Raw genomic sequence first — 21,107 nt, 5'->3', positions numbered from 1 at the left:
CTGGTACCATATTACTACGTGATCCAAACTAGGAAAAGCCCAGGATGTGGCCAACAAGCATGCGAAAAATGCGAAAGTATGAGCCACATCAGGGCAAATCCCAGACCTAAACATGAACTAACCGGTGTTATACTTTAAAATATTGATCCAGGTCAGGTTTAATTGACTGTTTAGTGTGGTACCACATTACTACACAATCCCAACCAGAAAAAGCCCAGGATCTGGCCAACAAGCATGCGAGAAATTCGAAAGTATGAGGCAGATGATTGCAAATACCAGACCTAACACAAACCTAAAAGGTTTTACCCTCTAAAATATTGATCGAAACCAAGTTGAATTGACTGTTTCAGTCTGTTACCACATTACTACGAGATCCAAACCAGAAAAAGTCCAGGATCTGGCCAACAAGTATGCGAAGAGTGCGTAAGTATGAGCCAGATCAGGGCAAATCCCAGACCTAAACATGAACTAACCGGTGTTATACTTTAAAATATTGATCGAAAACAGGATCAACTGACTGCTTCTGTGTGGAACAGCATTACTACGTGATACAAACCAGAAAATGTCCAGGATCTGGCCAACAAGTATGCGAAGAATGCGAAAGTACGAGCCAGGTGATTGCAAATACCAGACCTAACACAAACCTAACCTGTGTGATCCTCTAAAATATTGATCGAATCCAGGTTTAGTTGACAGTTTCATTGCGGTACCACATTACTACGTGATCCAAACCAGAAAAAGCCCAGGATATGGCCAAGAAGTATGCGAAAAATGCGAAAGTATGGGCCAGATGATTGGTTATACCAGTCCTAGGCGAGACCCAACCGGAGTTATCCGTTAAAATATTAATCGAAATCAGGATCAACTGACTGCTTCAGTGTGGAACCGCATTACTACGTGATACAAACCTGAAAAAGCACAGGATTTGGCGGACAAGTGTGCGAAGAATGCGAAAGTATGAGCCAGATGATTGCAAAAACCAAACCTAACACAAACCTAAACGGTCCTATCATCCAAAATATTCATCGAAACCAGGTTTAATTGACTGTTTCATTCTGGTACCACATTGCTGCGTGATCCAAACCAGAAAAAGCCCAGGATCAGGCCAACAGGTATGCGAAGAATGCGAAAGTATGAGACAGATGAGGGCAAAACCGAGACCTAAACGTGAACCAACCGGTGTTATACTTTAAAATATTGATCGAAAACAGGATCAACTGACTGCTTCAGTGTGGAACCGCATTACTACGTGATACAAACCTGAAAAAGCACAGGATCTGGCCAACAACTGTGCGATGAACGCGAAAGTATGACCCAGATGATTGCAAACACCTGGCCTAACACAAACCTAACCGGTGTTATCCTCTTAAATATTGATCGGAACCAGGTTTAATTGACTGTTTCATTTTTGTACCACATTAGTGCGTGATCCAAACCAGAAACAGGCCAGGATCAGGCCAACAGGTATGCGAAGAATGCGATAGTATGCGCCAGATGATTCCAAATACCAGGCCTAACACAAACCTAATCGGTGTGATCCTCTAAAATATTGATCGAAACCAAGTTGAATTGGCTGTTTCAGTCTGGTACCACACTACTACGTGATCCAAACCAGAAAAAGCCCAGGAACTGGCCAACAAGTGTGCCAAGAATGCGAAAGTACAAGCCAGATGGGCGCAAATCCCAGACATAAACGAGACCCAACCGGAGTTATCCTTTAAAATATTGCTCGAGGACAAGTTTAATTGTCTGTTTCAGTATGGTAACGCATTACTACGAGATCCAAACCAGAAAAAGCCCAGGATCTGGCCAAAAAGTATGCGAAAAGTGCGAAGGTATGAGCCAGATGATTGCAAATACCATACCTAACTCAAACCTAACCGGAGTTATCCTCTAGAATATTGATCGAATCCAGATTTAGTTGACTGCTTCATTCTGGTACCATATTACTACGCGATCCAAACTAGAAAAAGCCCAGGAAGTGGCTAACAAGTATGCGAAAAATACGAAAGTATGAGCCAGATGATTGCAAATACCAGGCCTAACACAAACCTAATCGGTGTGATCGTCTAAAATATTGATCGAATCCAAGTTTAATTGGCAGTTTCATTCTGGTACCACATTAATACGGGATCCAAACCAGAAAAAGTCCAGGATCTGGCCAACAAGTGTGCGATGAACGCGCAAGTATGACCCAGATGATTCCAAACACCTGGCCTAACACAAACCTAACCGGTGTTATCCTCTTAAATATTGATCGGAACCAGGTTTAATTGACTGTTTCATTTTTGTACCACATTAGTGCGTGATCCAAACCAGAAACAGGCCAGGATCAGGCCAACAGGTATGCGAAGAATGCGATAGTATGCGCCAGATGATTCCAAATACCAGGCCTAACACAAACCTAAACGATGTTATCCTCTTAAATATTGATCGAAACCAAGTTGAATTGGCTGTTTCAGCCTGTTACCGCATTACTGCGTGACCCGAACCAGAAAGAAAGACAGGATCTGGCCAACGAGTATCGGAATAATGCGAAAGTATGAGCCTGATGACTGCAAATACCAGGCCTCACACAAACCTAACCGGTGTGATCCTCTAAAATATTGATCGAAACCAAGTTGAATTGACTTTTTCAATCTGGTACCACATTACTACGTGATCCAAACCAGAAAGAAACACAGGATCTGGCCAACAAGTAGGCGAAGAATGCGAATGTATGAGCCAGATGCGTGTAAATACCAGACCTAGACGAGACCCAACCGGAGTTATCCTTTAAAATATTGATCGTGGCCACGTTTAATTGACTCTTTCATTCTGGTACCACATTACTACGAGATCCAAACCAGAAAAAGACCAGGATCTGGCCAACAAGTATGCGAAGAGTGCGAAAGTATGAGCCAGATGATTGCAAATACCAGGCCTAACACCAACCTAATCGGTGTGATCCTCTAAAATATTGATCGAAACCAAGTTGAATTGGCTGTTTCAGTCTGGTACCACACTACTACGTGATCCAAACCAGAAAAAGCCCAGGAACTGGCCCACAAGTGTGCCAAGAATGCGAAAGTACAAGCCAGATGGGCGCAAATCCCAGACCTAAACGAGACCCAACCGGAGTTATCCTTTAAAATATTGCTCGAGGCAACGTTTAATTGACTGTTTCAGTATGGTACCTTATTACTACGTGATCCACACTAGAAAAAGTCCAGGATCTGGCCAACAAGTGTGCGATGAACGCGAAAGTATGACCCAGATGATTCCAAACACCTGGCCTAACACAAACCTAACCGGTGTTATCCTCTTAAATATTGATCGGAACCAGGTTTAATTGACTGTTTCATTTTTGTACCACATTAGTGCGTGATCCAAACCAGAAACAGGCCAGGATCAGGCCAACAGGTATGCGAAGAATGCGATAGTATGCGCCAGATGATTCCAAATACCAGGCCTAACACAAACCTAAACGATGTTATCCTCTTAAATATTGATCGAAACCAAGTTGAATTGGCTGTTTCAGCCTGTTACCGCATTACTGCGTGACCCGAACCAGAAAGAAAGACAGGATCTGGCCAACGAGTATCGGAATAATGCGAAAGTATGAGCCTGATGACTGCAAATACCAGGCCTCACACAAACCTAACCGGTGTGATCCTCTAAAATATTGATCGAAACCAAGTTGAATTGACTTTTTCAATCTGGTACCACATTACTACGTGATCCAAACCAGAAAGAAACACAGGATCTGGCCAACAAGTAGGCGAAGAATGCGAATGTATGAGCCAGATGCGTGTAAATACCAGACCTAGACGAGACCCAACCGGAGTTATCCTTTAAAATATTGATCGTGGCCACGTTTAATTGACTCTTTCATTCTGGTACCACATTACTACGAGATCCAAACCAGAAAAAGACCAGGATCTGGCCAACAAGTATGCGAAGAGTGCGAAAGTATGAGCCAGATGATTGCAAATACCAGGCCTAACACCAACCTAATCGGTGTGATCCTCTAAAATATTGATCGAAACCAAGTTGAATTGGCTGTTTCAGTCTGGTACCACACTACTACGTGATCCAAACCAGAAAAAGCCCAGGAACTGGCCCACAAGTGTGCCAAGAATGCGAAAGTACAAGCCAGATGGGCGCAAATCCCAGACCTAAACGAGACCCAACCGGAGTTATCCTTTAAAATATTGCTCGAGGCCACGTTTAATTGACTGTTTCAGTATGGTACCTTATTACTACGTGATCCACACTAGAAAAAGCCCAGGATCTGGCCAACAAGCATGCGAGAAATGCGAAAGTATGAGCCAGATCAGAGCAAATAGCAGACCTAAACATGAACTAACCGGTGTTATACTTTAAAATATTGGTCCAGGTCAGGTTTAATTGACTGTTTAGTGTGGTACCACATTACTACACAATCCCAACCAGAAAAAGCTCTGGATCTGGCCAACAAGTATGCGAAAAATGCGAAAGTACGAGCCAGATGATTGCAATTACCAGGCATAACACAAACCTAACCGGAGTGATCCTCTAAAATATGGATCGAATCCAGGGTTAGTTGACTGTTTAGTGTGGTTCCACATTACTACACAATCCCAACCAGAAAAAGCCCAGGATCTGGCCAACAAGCATGCGAGAAATGCGAAAGTATGTGCCAGATGACAGCAAATACCAGACCGAGCACAAACCTAAACGGTGTTATCCTCCTAAATATTGATCGAAACCAATTTGAATTGGCTGATTCAGCCTGTTACCGCATTACTGCGTGACCCAAACGAGAAGGAAACACAGGATCTGGCCAACAAGCATGCGAAAAGTGCGAAAGTATGAGCCAGATGATTGCAAATTCCAGACCTAAACGTGAACAAACCGGTGTTATACTTTAAAATATTGATCCAGGTCAGGTTGAATTGACTGTTTAGTGTGGTTCCACATTACTACACAATCCCAAACAGAAAAAGTCCAGGATCTGGCCAACAAGCATGCGAGAAATGCGAAAGTATGTACCAGATGACAGCAAATACCAGACCGGGTACAAACCTAAACGGTGTTATCCTATCAAATACTGATCGTAACCAAGTTGAATTGGCTGTTTCAGACTGTTACCGCATTACTGCGTGACCCAAACGAGAAGGAAACACAGGATCTGGCCAACAAGCATGCGAGAAACGCGAAAGTATGTGCCAGATGATAGCAAATACAAGACCTAGCAAAAACCTAAACGGTGCTATCCTTTAAAATATTGATCGAAACCAAGTTGAACAGACTGTTTCAGTGTGGTACATCATTACTACGATATCCAAACGAGAAAAAGTCCAGGATCTGGCCAACAAGTATGCGAAAGATGCGGAAGTATGAGGCAGATGATTGCAAATACCAGGCCTAACACAAACCTAATCGGTGTGATCGTCTAAAATATTGATCGAATCCAGGTTTAATTGACAGTTTCATTCTGGTACCACATAACTACGTGATCGAAACCAGACAGAGCCCAGGATCTGGCCAACAAGTATGCGAAAAGTGCGAAAGTATGAGCCAGATGATTGCAAATTCCAGACCTAACACAAACCTAAACGGTGTTATCCATTAAAATATTGATCGGGGTCACGCTTAATTGACTGTTTCAATATGCTACCACATTACTACGAGATCCAAACCAGAAAAAGACCAGGATCTGGCCAACAGGTATGCGAAAAGTGCGAAAGTATGAGCCAGATGATTGCAAATTCCAGGCCTAACACAAACCTAATCGGTGTGATCGTCTAAAATATTGATCGAATCCAGGTTTAATTGACAGTTTCATTCTGGTACCACATAACTACGTGATCCAAACCAGAGAGAGCCCAGGATCTGGCCAACAAGTGTGCGATGAATGCGAAAGTATGAGCCAGATGATTGCAAACACCAGGCCTAACACAAACCTAAACGGTGTGATCCTCTAAAATATTGATCGAATCCAGGTTTAATTGACAGTTTCATTCTGGTACCAAATAACTACGTGATCCAAACCAGAGAGAGCCCAGGATCTGGCCAACAAGTATGCGGAAAGTGCGGAGGTATGAGCCAGATGGTTGCAAATACCAGACCTAACACAAACCTAACCGGGGTGATCCTCTAAAATATTGATCGAAACCAATTTGAATTGGCTGCTTCAGCCTGTTACCGCATTACTGCGTGACCCAAACGAGAAGGAAACACAAGATCTGGCCAGTAAGTATGGGAAGAATGCGAAAGTATGAGGCAGATGATTGCAAATACCAGGCCTAACACAAACCTAATCGGTGTGATCGTCTAAAATATTGATCGAATCCAGGTTTAATTGACAGTTTCATTCTGGTACCACATAACTACGTGATCGAAACCAGAAAGAGCCCAGGATCTGGCCAACAAGTATGCGAAACGTGCGAAAGTATGAGCCAGATGATTGCAAATACCAGGCCTAACACAAACCTAATCGGTGTGATCGTCTAAAATATTGATCGAATCCAGGTTTAATTGACAGTTCCATTCTGGTACCACATATCTACGTGATCCAAACCAGAAAGAGCCCAGGATCTGGCCAACAAGTATGCGAAAAGTGCGAAAGTATGAGCCAGATGATTGCAAATTCCAGACCTAACACAAACCTAAACGGTGTTATCCCTTAAAATATTGATCGGGGCCACGTTTAATTGACGGTTTCAGTGTGCTACCACATTACTACGAGATCCAAACCAGAAAAAGACCAGGATCTGGCCAACAAGTGTGGGATGAATGCGAAAGTGTGAGCCAGATGTTTGCAAACACCAGGCCTAACACAAGCCTAACCGGTGTGATCGTCTAAAATATTGATCGAATCCCGGTTTAATTGACAGTTTTATTCTGGTACCACAGAACTACGTGATCCAAACCAGAAAAAGACCAGGATCTGGCCAACAAGTATGCGAAAAGTGCGAATGTATGAGCCAGATGATTGCAAATACCAGGCCTAACACAAACCAAACCGGGGTGATCCTCTAAAATATTGATCGAAACCAATTTGAATTGGCTGTTTCAGCCTGTTACCGCATTACTGCGTGAGCCAAATGAGAAGGAAACACAGGATCTGGCCAACAAGTATGCGAAAATTGCGAAAGTATGAGCCAGATGATTGCAAATACCAGGCCTAACACAAACCTAATCGGTGTGATCGTCTAAAATATTGATCGAATCCAGGTTTAATTGACAGTTTCATTCTGGTACCACATTACTACGAGATCCAAACCAGAAAAAACCCAGGATCTGGCCATCAAGTATGGGAAGAATGCGAAAGCATGAGCCAGATGATTGCAACTACCAGGCCTAACACAAACCTATCCGGTGTGATCCCCTAAGATATTGATCGAATCCAGGTTTAGTTGACTGTTTCATTCTGGTACCATATTACTACGTGATCCAAACCAGAAAAAGCCCAGGATCTGGCCAACAAGCATGCGAGAAATGCGAAAGTATGAGCCAGATCAGGGCAAATCCCAGACCTAAACATGAACTAACCGGTGTTATACTTTAAAATATTGATCCAGGTCAGGTTTAATTGACTGTTTAGTGTGGTACCACACTACTACACAATCCCAACCAGAAAAAGCCCAGGATCTGGCCAACAAGTATGCGAAAAGTGCGAAAGTATGAGCCAGATGATTGCAAATTCCAGACCTAACACAAACCTAAACGGTGTTATCCCTTAAAATATTGATCGGGGCCACGTTTAATTGACGGTTTCAGTGTGCTACCACATTACTACGAGATCCAAACCAGAAAAAGACCAGGATCTGGCCAACAAGTGTGGGATGAATGCGAAAGTGTGAGCCAGATGTTTGCAAACACCAGGCCTAACACAAGCCTAACCGGTGTGATCGTCTAAAATATTGATCGAATCCCGGTTTAATTGACAGTTTTATTCTGGTACCACAGAACTACGTGATTCAAACCAGAAAAAGACCAGGATCTGGCCAACAAGTATGCGAAAAGTGCGAATGTATGAGCCAGATGATTGCAAATACCAGGCCTAACACAAACCAAACCGGGGTGATCCTCTAAAATATTGATCGAAACCAATTTGAATTGGCTGTTTCAGCCTGCTACCGCATTACTGCGTGAGCCAAATGAGAAGGAAACACAGGATCTGGCCAACAAGTATGCGAAAATTGCGAAAGTATGAGCCAGATGATTGCAAATACCAGGCCTAACACAAACCTAATCGGTGTGATCGTCTAAAATATTGATCGAATCCAGGTTTAATTGACAGTTTCATTCTGGTACCACATTACTACGAGATCCAAACCAGAAAAAACCCAGGATCTGGCCATCAAGTATGGGAAGAATGCGAAAGCATGAGCCAGATGATTGCAACTACCAGGCCTAACACAAACCTATCCGGTGTGATCCCCTAAGATATTGATCGAATCCAGGTTTAGTTGACTGTTTCATTCTGGTAACATATTACTACGTGATCCAAACCAGAAAAAGCCCAGGATCTGGCCAACAAGCATGCGAGAAATGCGAAAGTATGAGCCAGATCAGGGCAAATCCCAGACCTAAACATGAACTAACCGGTGTTATACTTTAAAATATTGATCCAGGTCAGGTTTAATTGACTGTTTAGTGTGGTACCACACTACTACACAATCCCAACCAGAAGAAGCCCCGGATCTGGCCAACAAGCATGCGAGAAATGCGAAAGAATGAGCCAGATGATTGCAAATACCAGGCCAAACACAAACCTAATCGGTGTGATCGTCTAATATATTGATCGAATCCAGGTTTAATTGACAGTTTCATTCTGGTACCACATAACTACGTGATCCAAACCACAAAGAGCCCAGGATCTGGCCAACAAGTATGCGAAAAGTGCGAAAGTATGAGCAAGATGATTGCAAATACCAGGCCTAACACAAACCTAATCGGTGTGATCCTCCAAAATATTCATCGAATCCAGGTTTAATTGACAGTTTCATTCTGGTACCACATTACTACGTGATACAAACCAGAAAAATCCCAGGATCTGGCCAACAAGTATGCGAAACGTGCGAAAGTATGAGCCAGATGATTGCAAATACCAGGCCTAACACAAACCTAATCGGTGTGATCGTCTAAAATATTGATCCAATCCAGGTTTAATTGACAGTTCCATTCTGGTACCACATATCTACGTGATCCAAACCAGAAAGAGCCCAGGATCTGGCCAACAAGTATGCGAAAAGTGCGAAAGTATGAGCCAGATGATTGCAAATTCCAGACCCAACACAAACCTAAACGGTGTTATCCCTTAAAATATTGATCGGGGCCACGTTTAATTGACGGTTTCAGTATGCTACCACATTACTACGAGATCCAAACCAGAAAAAGACCAGGATCTGGCCAACAAGTGTGGGATGAATGCGAAAGTGCGAGCCAGATGTTTGCAAACACCAGGCCTAACACAAGCCTAACCGGTGTGATCGTCTAAAATATTGATCGAATCCCGGTTTAATTGACAGTTTTATTCTGGTACCACAGAACTACGTGATCCAAACCAGAAAAAGACCAGGATCTGGCCAACAAGTATGCGAAAAGTGCGAATGTATGAGCCAGATGATTGCAAATACCAGGCCTAACACAAACCAAACCGGGGTGATCCTCTAAAATATTGATCGAAACCAATTTGAATTGGCTGTTTCAGCCTGTTACCGCATTACTGCGTGAGCCAAACGAGAAGGAAACACAGGATCTGGCCAACAAGTATGGGAAGAATGCGAAAGTATGAGCCAGATGATTGCAACTACCAGACCTAACACAAACCTATCCGATGTGATCACCTAAAATATTGATTGAATCCAGGTTTAGTTGACTGTTTCATTCTGGTACCATATAACTACGTGATCCAAACCAGAAAAAGCCCAGGATCTGGCCAACAAGAAGGCGAAAAATGCGAAAGTATGAGACAAATGGGGGCAAATCCCAGACCTAAACGTGAACAAACCGGTGTTATACTTTAAAATATTGATCCAGGTCAGGTTTAATTGACTGTTTAGTGTGGTTCCACATCACTACACAATCCCAACCAGAAAAAGCCCAGGATCTGGCCAACAAGCATGCGAGAAATGCGAAAGTATGTACCAGATGACAGCAAATACCAGACCGGGTACAAACCTAAACGGTGTTATCCTATCAAATACTGATCGTAACCAAGTTGAATTGGCTGTTTCAGACTGTTACCGCATTACTGCGTGACCCAAACGAGAAGGAAACACAGGATCTGGCCAACAAGCATGCGAGAAATGCGAAAGTATGTGCCAGATGATAGCAAATACATGACCTAGCAAAAACCTAAACGGTGCTATCCTTTAAAATATTGATCGAAACCAAGTTGAACAGACTGTTTCAGTGTGGTACATCATTACTACGATATCCAAACGAGAAAAAGTCCAGGATCTGGCCAACAAGTATGCGAAAGATGCGGAAGTATGAGGCAGATGATTGCAAATACCAGGCCTAACACAAACCTAATCGGTGTGATCGTCTAAAATATTGATCGAATCCAGGTTTAATTGACAGTTTCATTCTGGTACCACATAACTACGTGATCGGAACCAGACAGAGCCCAGGATCTGGCCAACAAGTATGCGAAAAGTGCGAAAGTATGAGCCAGATGATTGCAAATTCCAGACCTAACACAAACCTAAACGGTGTTATCCATTAAAATATTGATCGGGGTCACGTTTAATTGACTGTTTCAATATGCTACCACATTACTACGAGATCCAAACCAGAAAAAGACCAGGATCTGGCCAACAGGTATGCGAAAAGTGCGAAAGTATGAGCCAGATGATTGCAAATTCCAGGCCTAACACAAACCTAATCGGTGTGATCGTCTAAAATATTGATCGAATCCAGGTTTAATTGACAGTTTCATTCTGGTACCACATAACTTCGTGATCCAAACCAGAGAGAGCCCAGGATCTGGCCAACAAGTATGCGAAAAGTGCGAAAGTATGAGCCAGATGATTGCAAATTCCAGACCTAACACAAACCTAAACGGTGTTATCCCTTAAAATATTGATCGGGGCCAGGTTTATTTGATTGTTTCATTCTTGTACCACATTACTGCGTGATCCAAACCAGAATAAGCCCAGGAACTGGCCAACAAGTGTGCGAAGAGTGCGAAAGTATAAGCCAGATGATTGCAAATACCAGGCCTAACACAAACCTAATCGGTGTGGTCCTCTAAAATATTGATCGGGGCCACGTTTAATTGACGGTTCCAGTATGCTACCACATTACTACGAGATCCAAACCAGAAAAAAATCCAGGATCTGGCCAACAAGTGTGCGATGAATGCGAAAGTATGAGCCAGATGATTGCAAATTCCAGGCCTAACACAAACCTAAACGGTGTGATCCTCTAAAATATTGATCGAATCCAGGTTTAATTGACAGTTTCATTCTGGTACCACAGAACTACGTGATCCAAAACAGAAAAAGCCCAGGATCTGGCCAACAAGTATGCGGAAAGTGCGGAGGTATGAGCCAGATGGTTGCAAATACCAGACCTAACACAAACCTAACCGGGGTGATCCTCTAAAATATTGATCGAAACCAATTTGAATTGGCTGTTTCAGCCTGTTACCGCATTACTGCGTGACCCAAACGAGAAGGAAACACAAGATCTGGCCAATAAGTATGGGAAGAATGCGAAAGTATGAGCCAGATGATTGCAACTACCAGACCTAACACAAACCTATCCGATGTGATCCCCTAAAATATTGATCGAATCCAGGTTTAGTTGACTGTTTCATTCTGGTACCATATAACTACGTGATCCAAACCAGAAAAAGCCCAGGATCTGGCCAACAAGAATGCGAAAAATGCGAAAGTATGAGACAGATGGGGGCAAATCCCAGACCTAAACGTGAACTAACCGGTGTTATACTTTAAAATATTGGTCGAGGTCAGGTTTAATTGACTGTTTTGTGTGGTACCACATTACTACACAATCCCAACCAGAAAAAGCCCAGGATCTGGCCAACAAGCATGCGAAAAGTGCGAAAGTATGAGCCAGATGATTGCAAATACCAGGCCTAACACAAACCTAATCGGTGTGGTCGTCTAAAATATTGATCGAATCCAGGTTTAATTGACAGTTTCATTCTGGTACCACATAACTACGTGATCCAAACCAGAGAGAGCCCAGGATCTGGCCAACAAGTATGCGAAAAGTGCGAAAGTATGAGCCAGATGATTGCAAATTCCAGACCTAACACAAACCTAAACGGTGTTATCCCTTAAAATATTGATCGGGGCCAGGTTTATTTGATTGTTTCATTCTTGTACCACATTACTGCGTGATCCAAACCAGAATAAGCCCAGGAACTGGCCAACAAGTGTGCGAAGAGTGCGAAAGTATAAGCCAGATGATTGCAAATACCAGGACTCACACAAACCTAACCGGTGTGATCCTCTACATTATTCATCGATCCAGGGTTAATTGACTGTTTCAATATGGTACCACATGACTACGTGATCCAAACCAGAAAAAAATCCAGGATCTGGCCAACAAGTATGCGAAAAATGCGAAAGTATGAGCCAGATGAGGGCAAATACCAGACCTAGGCGAGACCCAACCGGAGTTATCCTCTAAAATATTGATCGAAAACAAGTTGAATTGACTTTTTCAATCTGGAACCACATTACTACGTGATCGAAACCAGAAAAAGCCCAGTATCTGCCGACAAGTATGCGCAAAATGCGAAAGTATCAGGCAGATGATTGCAAATACCAGACCTAACACAAACCTAAACGGTGTTAGCCTCTAAAATATTGATCGGGGCCAGGTTTATTTGATTGTTTCATTCTTGTACCACATTACTGCGTGATCCAAACCAGAATAAGCCCAGGAACTGGCCAACAAGTGTGCGAAGAGTGCGAAAGTATAAGCCAGATGATTGCAAATACCAGGACTCACACAAACCTAACCGGTGTGATCTTCTACATTATTCATCGATCCAGGGTTAATTGACTGTTTCAATATGGTACCACATGACTACGTGATCCAAACCAGAAAAAAATCCAGGATCTGGCCAACAAGTATGCGAAAAATGCGAAAGTATGAGCCAGATGAGGGCAAATACCAGACCTAGGCGAGACCCAACCGGAGTTATCCTCTAAAATATTGATCGAAAACAAGTTGAATTGACTTTTTCAATCTGGAACCACATTACTACGTGATCGAAACCAGAAAAAGCCCAGTATCTGCCGACAAGTATGCGCAAAATGCGAAAGTATCAGGCAGATGATTGCAAATACCAGACCTAACACAAACCTAAACGGTGTTAGCCTCTAAAATATTGATCGAAACCAAGTTGAATTGACTTTTTCAATCTGGTACCACATTACTACGTGATCCAAACCAGAAAGAAACACAGGATCTGGCCAACAAGTGTGCGAAGAATGCGAAAGTATGAGCCAGATGATTGCAAATTCCAGACCTAACACAAACCCAAACGGTGTTATCCCTTAAAATATTGATCGGGGCCACGTTTAATTGACGGTTCCAGTATGCTACCACATTACTACGAGATCCAAACCAGAAAAAGACCAGGATCTGGCCAACAAGTGTGCGATGAATGCGAAGGTATGAGCCAGATGATTGCAAATTCCAGGCCTAACACAAACCTAAACGGTGTTATCCCTTAAAATATTGATCGGGGCCAGGTTTATTTGATTGTTTCATTCTTGTACCACATTACTGCGTGATCCAAACCAGAATAAGCCCAGGAACTGGCCAACAAGTGTGCGAAGAGTGCGAAAGTATAAGCCAGATGATTGCAAATACCAGGACTCACACAAACCTAACCGGTGTGATCCCCTACATTATTCATCGATCCAGGGTTAATTGACTGTTTCAATATGGTACCACATGACTACGTGATCCAAACCAGAAAAAAATCCAGGATCTGGCCAACAAGTATGCGAAAAATGCGAAAGTATGAGCCAGATGAGGGCAAATACCAGACCTAGGCGAGACCCAACCGGAGTTATCCTCTAAAATATTGATCGAAAACAAGTTGAATTAACTTTTTCAATCTGGAACCACATTACTACGTGATCGAAACCAGAAAAAGCCCAGTATCTGCCGACAAGTATGCGCAAAATGCGAAAGTATGAGCCAGATGATTGCAAATACCAGGCCTAACACAAACCTAATCGGTGTGGTCGTCTATAATATTGATCGAATCCAGGTTTAATTGACAGTTTCATTCTGGTACCAAATAACTACGTGATCCAAACCAGAGAGAGCCCAGGATCTGGCCAACAAGTATGCGAAAAGTGCGAAAGTATGAGCCAGATGATTGCAAATTCCAGACCTAACACAAACCTAAACGGTGTTATCCCTTAAAATATTGATCGGGGCCAGGTTTATTTGATTGTTTCATTCTTGTACCACATTACTGCGTGATCCAAACCAGAATAAGCCCAGGAAATGGCCAACAAGTGTGCGAAGAGTGCGAAAGTATAAGCCAGATGATTGCAAATACCAGGACTCACACAAACCTAACCGGTGTGATCCTCTACATTATTCATCGATCCAGGGTTAATTGACTGTTTCAATATGGTACCACATGACTACGTGATCCAAACCAGAAAAAAATCCAGGATCTGGCCAACAAGTATGCGAAAAATGCGAAAGTATGAGCCAGAGGAGGGCAAATACCAGACCTAGGCGAGACCCAACCGGAGTTATCCTCTAAAATATTGATCGAAAACAAGTTGAATTGACTTTTTCAATCTGGAACCACATTACTACGTGATCGAAATCAGAAAAATCCCAGTATCTGCCGACAAGTATGCGCAAAATGCGAAAGTATCAGGCAGATGATTGCAAATACCAGACCTAACACAAACCTAAACGGTGTTAGCCTCTAAAATATTGATCGGGGCCAGGTTTATTTGATTGTTTCATTCTTGTACCACATTACTGCGTGATCCAAACCAGAATAAGCCCAGGAACTGGCCAACAAGTGTGCGAAGAGTGCGAAAGTATAAGCCAGATGATTGCAAATACCAGGACTCACACAAACCTAACCGGTGTGATCTTCTACATTATTCATCGATCCAGGGTTAATTGACTGTTTCAATATGGTACCACATGACTACGTGATCCAAACCAGAAAAAAATCCAGGATCTGGCCAACAAGTATGCGAAAAATGCGAAAGTATGAGCCAGATGAGGGCAAATACCAGACCTAGGCGAGACCCAACCGGAGTTATCCTCTAAAATATTGATCGAAAACAAGTTGAATTGACTTTTTCAATCTGGAACCACATTACTACGTGATCGAAACCAGAAAAAGCCCAGTATCTGCCGACAAGTATGCGCAAAATGCGAAAGTATCAGGCAGATGATTGCAAATACCAGACCTAACACAAACCTAAACGGTGTTAGCCTCTAAAATATTGATCGAAACCAAGTTGAATTGACTTTTTCAATCTGGTACCACATTACTACGTGATCCAAACCAGAAAGAAACACAGGATCTGGCCAACAAGTGTGCGAAGAATGCGAAAGTATGAGCCAGATGATTGCAAATTCCAGACCTAACACAAACCCAAACGGTGTTATCCCTTAAAATATTGATCTGGGCCACGTTTAATTGACGGTTCCAGTATGCTACCACATTACTACGAGATCCAAACCAGAAAAAGACCAGGATCTGGCCAACAAGTGTGCGATGAATGCGAAAGTATGAGCCAGATGATTGCAAATTCCAGACCTAACACAAACCTAAACGGTGTTATCCCTTAAAATATTGATCGGGGCCAGGTTTATTTGATTGTTTCATTCTTGTACCACATTACTGCGTGATCCAAACCAGAATAAGCCCAGGAACTGGCCAACAAGTGTGCGAAGAGTGCGAAAGTATAAGCCAGATGATTGCAAATACCAGGACTCACACAAACCTAACCGGTGTGATCCTCTACATTATTCATCGATCCAGGGTTAATTGACTGTTTCAATATGGTACCACATGACTTCGTGATCCAAACCAGAAAAAAATCCAGGATCTGGCCAACAAGTATGCGAAAAATGCGAAAGTATGAGCCAGATGAGGGCAAATACCAGACCTAGGCGAGACCCAACCGGAGTTATCCTCTAAAATATTGATCGAAAACAAGTTGAATTGACTTTTTCAATCTGGAACCACATTACTACGTGATCGAAACCAGAAAAAGCCCAGTATCTGCCGACAAGTATGCGCAAAATGCGAAAGTATCAGGCAGATGATTGCAAATACCAGACCTAACACAAACCTAAACGGTGTTAGCCTCTAAAATATTGATCGAAACCAAGTTGAATTGACTTTTTCAATCTGGTACCACATTACTACGTGATCCAAACCAGAAAGAAACACAGGATCTGGCCAACAAGTGTGCGAAGAATGCGAAAGTATGAGCCAGATGATTGCAAATTCCAGACCTAACACAAACCCAAACGGTGTTATCCCTTAAAATATTGATCGGGGCCACGTTTAATTGACGGTTCCAGTATGCTACCACATTACTACGAGATCCAAACCAGAAAAAGACCAGGATCTGGCCAACAAGTGTGCGATGAATGCGAAAGTATGAGCCAGATGATTGCAAACACCAGGCCTAACACAAACCTAAACGGTGTGATCCCCTAAAATATTGATCGAATCCAGGTTTAGTTGACTGTTTCATTCTGGTACCATATAACTACGTGATCCAAACCAGAAAAAGCCCAGGATCTGGCCAACAAGAATGCGAAAAATGCGAAAGTATGAGACAGATAGGGGCAAATCCCAGACCTAAACGTGAACTAACCGGTGTTATACTTTAAAATATTGGTCGAGGTCAGGTTTAATTGACTGTTTAGTGTGGTACCACATAACTACACAATCCCAACCAGAAAAAGCACAGGATCTGGACAACAAGCATGCGAAAAGTGCGAAAGTATGAGCCAGATGATTGCAAATACCAGGCCTAACACAAACCTAATCGGTGTGATCGTCTAAAATATTGATCGAATCCAGGTTTAATTGACAGTTTCATTCTGGTACCACATAACTACGTGATCCAAACCAGAGAGAGCCCAGGATCTGGCCAACAAGTATGCGAAAAGTGCGAAAGTATAAGCCAGATGATTGCAAATTCCAGACCTAACACAAACCTAAACGGTGTTATCCCTTAAAATATTGATCGGGGCCAGGTTTATTTGATTGTTTCATTCTTGTACCACATTACTGCGTGATCCAAACCAGAATAAGCCCAGGAACTGGCCAACAAGTGTGCGAAGAGTGCGAAAGTATAAGCCAGATGATTGCAAATACCAGGACTCACACAAACCTAACCGGTGTGATCCTCTACATTATTCATCGATCCAGGGTTAATTGACTGTTTCAATATGGTACCACATGACTACGTGATCCAAACCAGAAAAAAATCCAGGATCTGGCCAACAAGTATGCGAAAAATGCGAAAGTATGAGCCAGATGAGGGCAAATACCAGACCTAGGCGAGACCCAACCGGAGTTATCCTCTAAAATATTGATCGAAAACAAGTTGAATTGACTTTTTCAATCTGGAACCACATTACTACGTGATCGAAACCAGAAAAAGCCCAGTATCTGCCGACAAGTATGCGCAAAATGCGAAAGTATCAGGCAGATGATTGCAAATACCAGACCTAACACAAACCTAAACGGTGTTAGCCTCTAAAATATTGATCGAAACCAAGTTGAATTGACTTTTTCAATCTGGTACCACATTACTACGTGATCCAAACCAGAAAGAAACACAGGATCTGGCCAACAAGTGTGCGAAGAATGCGAAAGTATGAGCCAGATGATTGCAAATTCCAGGCCTAACACAAACCTAAACGGTGTGATCCTCTAAAATATTGATCGAATCCAGGTTTAATTGACAGTTTCATTCTGGTACCACAGAACTACGTGATCCAAACCAGAAAAAGCCCAGGATCTGGCCAACAAGTATGCGAAAAGTGCGGAGGTATGAGCCAGATGGTTGCAAATACCAGACCTAACACAAACCTAACCGGGGTAATCCTCTAAAATATTGATCGAAACCAATTTGAATTGGCTGCTTCAGCCTGTTACCGCATTACTGCGTGACCCAAACGAGAAGGAAACACAAGATCTGGCCAATTAGTATGGGAAGAATGCGAAAGTATGAGCCAGATGATTGCAAATACCAGGCCTAACACAAACCTAATCGGTGTGATCCCCTAAAATATTGATCGAATCCAGGTTTAGTTGACTCTTTCATTCTGGTACCATATAACGACGTGATCCAAACCAGAAAAAGCCCAGGATCTGGCCAACAAGAATGCGAAAAATGCGAAAGTATGAGCCAGATGAGGGCAAATACCAGACCTAGGCGAGACCCAACCGGAGTTATCCTCAAAAATATTGATCGAAAACAAGTTGAATTGACTTTTTCAATCTGGAACCACATTACTACGTGATCGAAACCAGAAAAAGCCCAGTATCTGCCGACAAGTATGCGCAAAATGCGAAAGTATGAGCCAGATGATTGCAAATACCAGGCCTAACACAAACCTAATCGGTGTGGTCGTCTATAATATTGATCGAATCCAGGTTTAATTGACAGTTTCATTCTGGTACCAAATAACTACGTGATCCAAACCAGAGAGAGCCCAGGATCTGGCCAACAAGTATGCGAAAAGTGCGAAAGTATGAGCCAGATGATTGCAAATTCCAGACCTAACACAAACCTAAACGGTGTTATCCCTTAAAATATTGATCGGGGCCACGTTTAATTGACGGTTTCAGTGTGCTACCACATTACTACGAGATCCAAACCAGAAAAAGACCAGGATCTGGCCAACAAGTGTGGGATGAATGCGAAAGTGTGAGCCAGATGTTTGCAAACACCAGGCCTAACACAAGCCTAACCGGTGTGATCGTCTAAAATATTGATCGAATCCCGGTTTAATTGACAGTTTTATTCTGGTACCACAGAACTACGTGATCCAAACCAGAAAAAGACCAGGATCTGGCCAACAAGTATGCGAAAAGTGCGAATGTATGAGCCAGATGATTGCAAATACCAGGCCTAACACAAACCAAACCGGGGTGATCCTCTAAAATATTGATCGAAACCAATTTGAATTGGCTGTTTCAGCCTGTTACCGCATTACTGCGTGAGCCAAATGAGAAGGAAACACAGGATCTGGCCAACAAGTATGCGAAAATTGCGAAAGTATGAGCCAGATGATTGCAAATACCAGGCCTAACACAAACCTAATCGGTGTGATCGTCTAAAATATTGATCGAATCCAGGTTTAATTGACAGTTTCATTCTGGTACCACATTACTACGAGATCCAAACCAGAAAAAACCCAGGATCTGGCCATCAAGTATGGGAAGAATGCGAAAGCATGAGCCAGATGATTGCAACTACCAGGCCTAACACAAACCTATCCGGTGTGATCCCCTAAGATATTGATCGAATCCAGGTTTAGTTGACTGTTTCATTCTGGTACCATATTACTACGTGATCCAAACCAGAAAAAGCCCAGGATCTGGCCAACAAGCATGCGAGAAATGCGAAAGTATGAGCCAGATCAGGGCAAATCCCAGACCTAAACATGAACTAACCGGTGTTATACTTTAAAATATTGATCCAGGTCAGGTTTAATTGACTGTTTAGTGTGGTACCACACTACTACACAATCCCAACCAGAAAAAGCCCAGGATCTGGCCAACAAGTATGCGAAATGTGCGAAAGTATGAGCCAGATGATTGCAAATTCCAGACCTAACACAAACCTAAACGGTGTTATCCCTTAAAATATTGATCGGGGCCACGTTTAATTGACGGTTTCAGTGTGCTACCACATTACTACGAGATCCAAACCAGAAAAAGACCAGGATCTGGCCAACAAGTGTGGGATGAATGCGAAAGTGTGAGCCAGATGTTTGCAAACACCAGGCCTAACACAAGCCTAACCGGTGTGATCGTCTAAAATATTGATCGAATCCCGGTTTAATTGACAGTTTTATTCTGGTACCACAGAACTACGTGATCCAAACCAGAAAAAGACCAGGATCTGGCCAACAAGTATGCGAAAAGTGCGAATGTATGAGCCAGATGATTGCAAATACCAGGCCTAACACAAACCAAACCGGGGTGATCCTCTAAAATATTGATCGAAACCAATTTGAATTGGCTGTTTCAGCCTGCTACCGCATTACTGCGTGAGCCAAATGAGAAGGAAACACAGGATCTGGCCAACAAGTATGCGAAAATTGCGAAAGTATGAGCCAGATGATTGCAAATACCAGGCCTAACACAAACCTAATCGGTGTGATCGTCTAAAATATTGATCGAATCCAGGTTTAATTGACAGTTTCATTCTGGTACCACATTACTACGAGATCCAAACCAGAAAAAACCCAGGATCTGGCCATCAAGTATGGGAAGAATGCGAAAGCATGAGCCAGATGATTGCAACTACCAGGCCTAACACAAACCTATCCGGTGTGATCCCCTAAGATATTGATCGAATCCAGGTTTAGTTGACTGTTTCATTCTGGTAACATATTACTACGTGATCCAAACCAGAAAAAGCCCCGGATCTGGCCCACAAGCATGCGAGAAATGCGAAAGTATGAGCCAGATCAGGGCAAATCCCAGACCTAAACATGAACTAACCGGTGTTATACTTTAAAATATTGATCCAGGTCAGGTTTAATTGACTGTTTAGTGTGGTACCACACTACTACACAATCCCAACCAGAAGAAGCCCCGGATCTGGCCAACAAGCATGCGAGAAATGCGAAAGAATGAGCCAGATGATTGCAAATACCAGGCCAAACACAAACCTAATCGGTGTGATCGTCTAATATATTGATCGAATCCAGGTTTAATTGACAGTTTCATTCTGGTACCACATAACTACGTGATCCAAACCACAAAGAGCCCAGGATCTGGCCAACAAGTATGCGAAAAGTGCGAAAGTATGAGCAAGATGATTGCAAATACCAGGCCTAACACAAACCTAATCGGTGTGATCCTCCAAAATATTCATCGAATCCAGGTTTAA

The sequence above is a fragment of the Colletes latitarsis genome, chromosome 4 (genome assembly GCF_051014445.1).
Source record: "Colletes latitarsis isolate SP2378_abdomen chromosome 4, iyColLati1, whole genome shotgun sequence".
In the NCBI taxonomy this organism is placed as follows: domain Eukaryota; kingdom Metazoa; phylum Arthropoda; class Insecta; order Hymenoptera; family Colletidae; genus Colletes; species Colletes latitarsis.
This window is presented reverse-complemented; position numbering follows the sequence as displayed.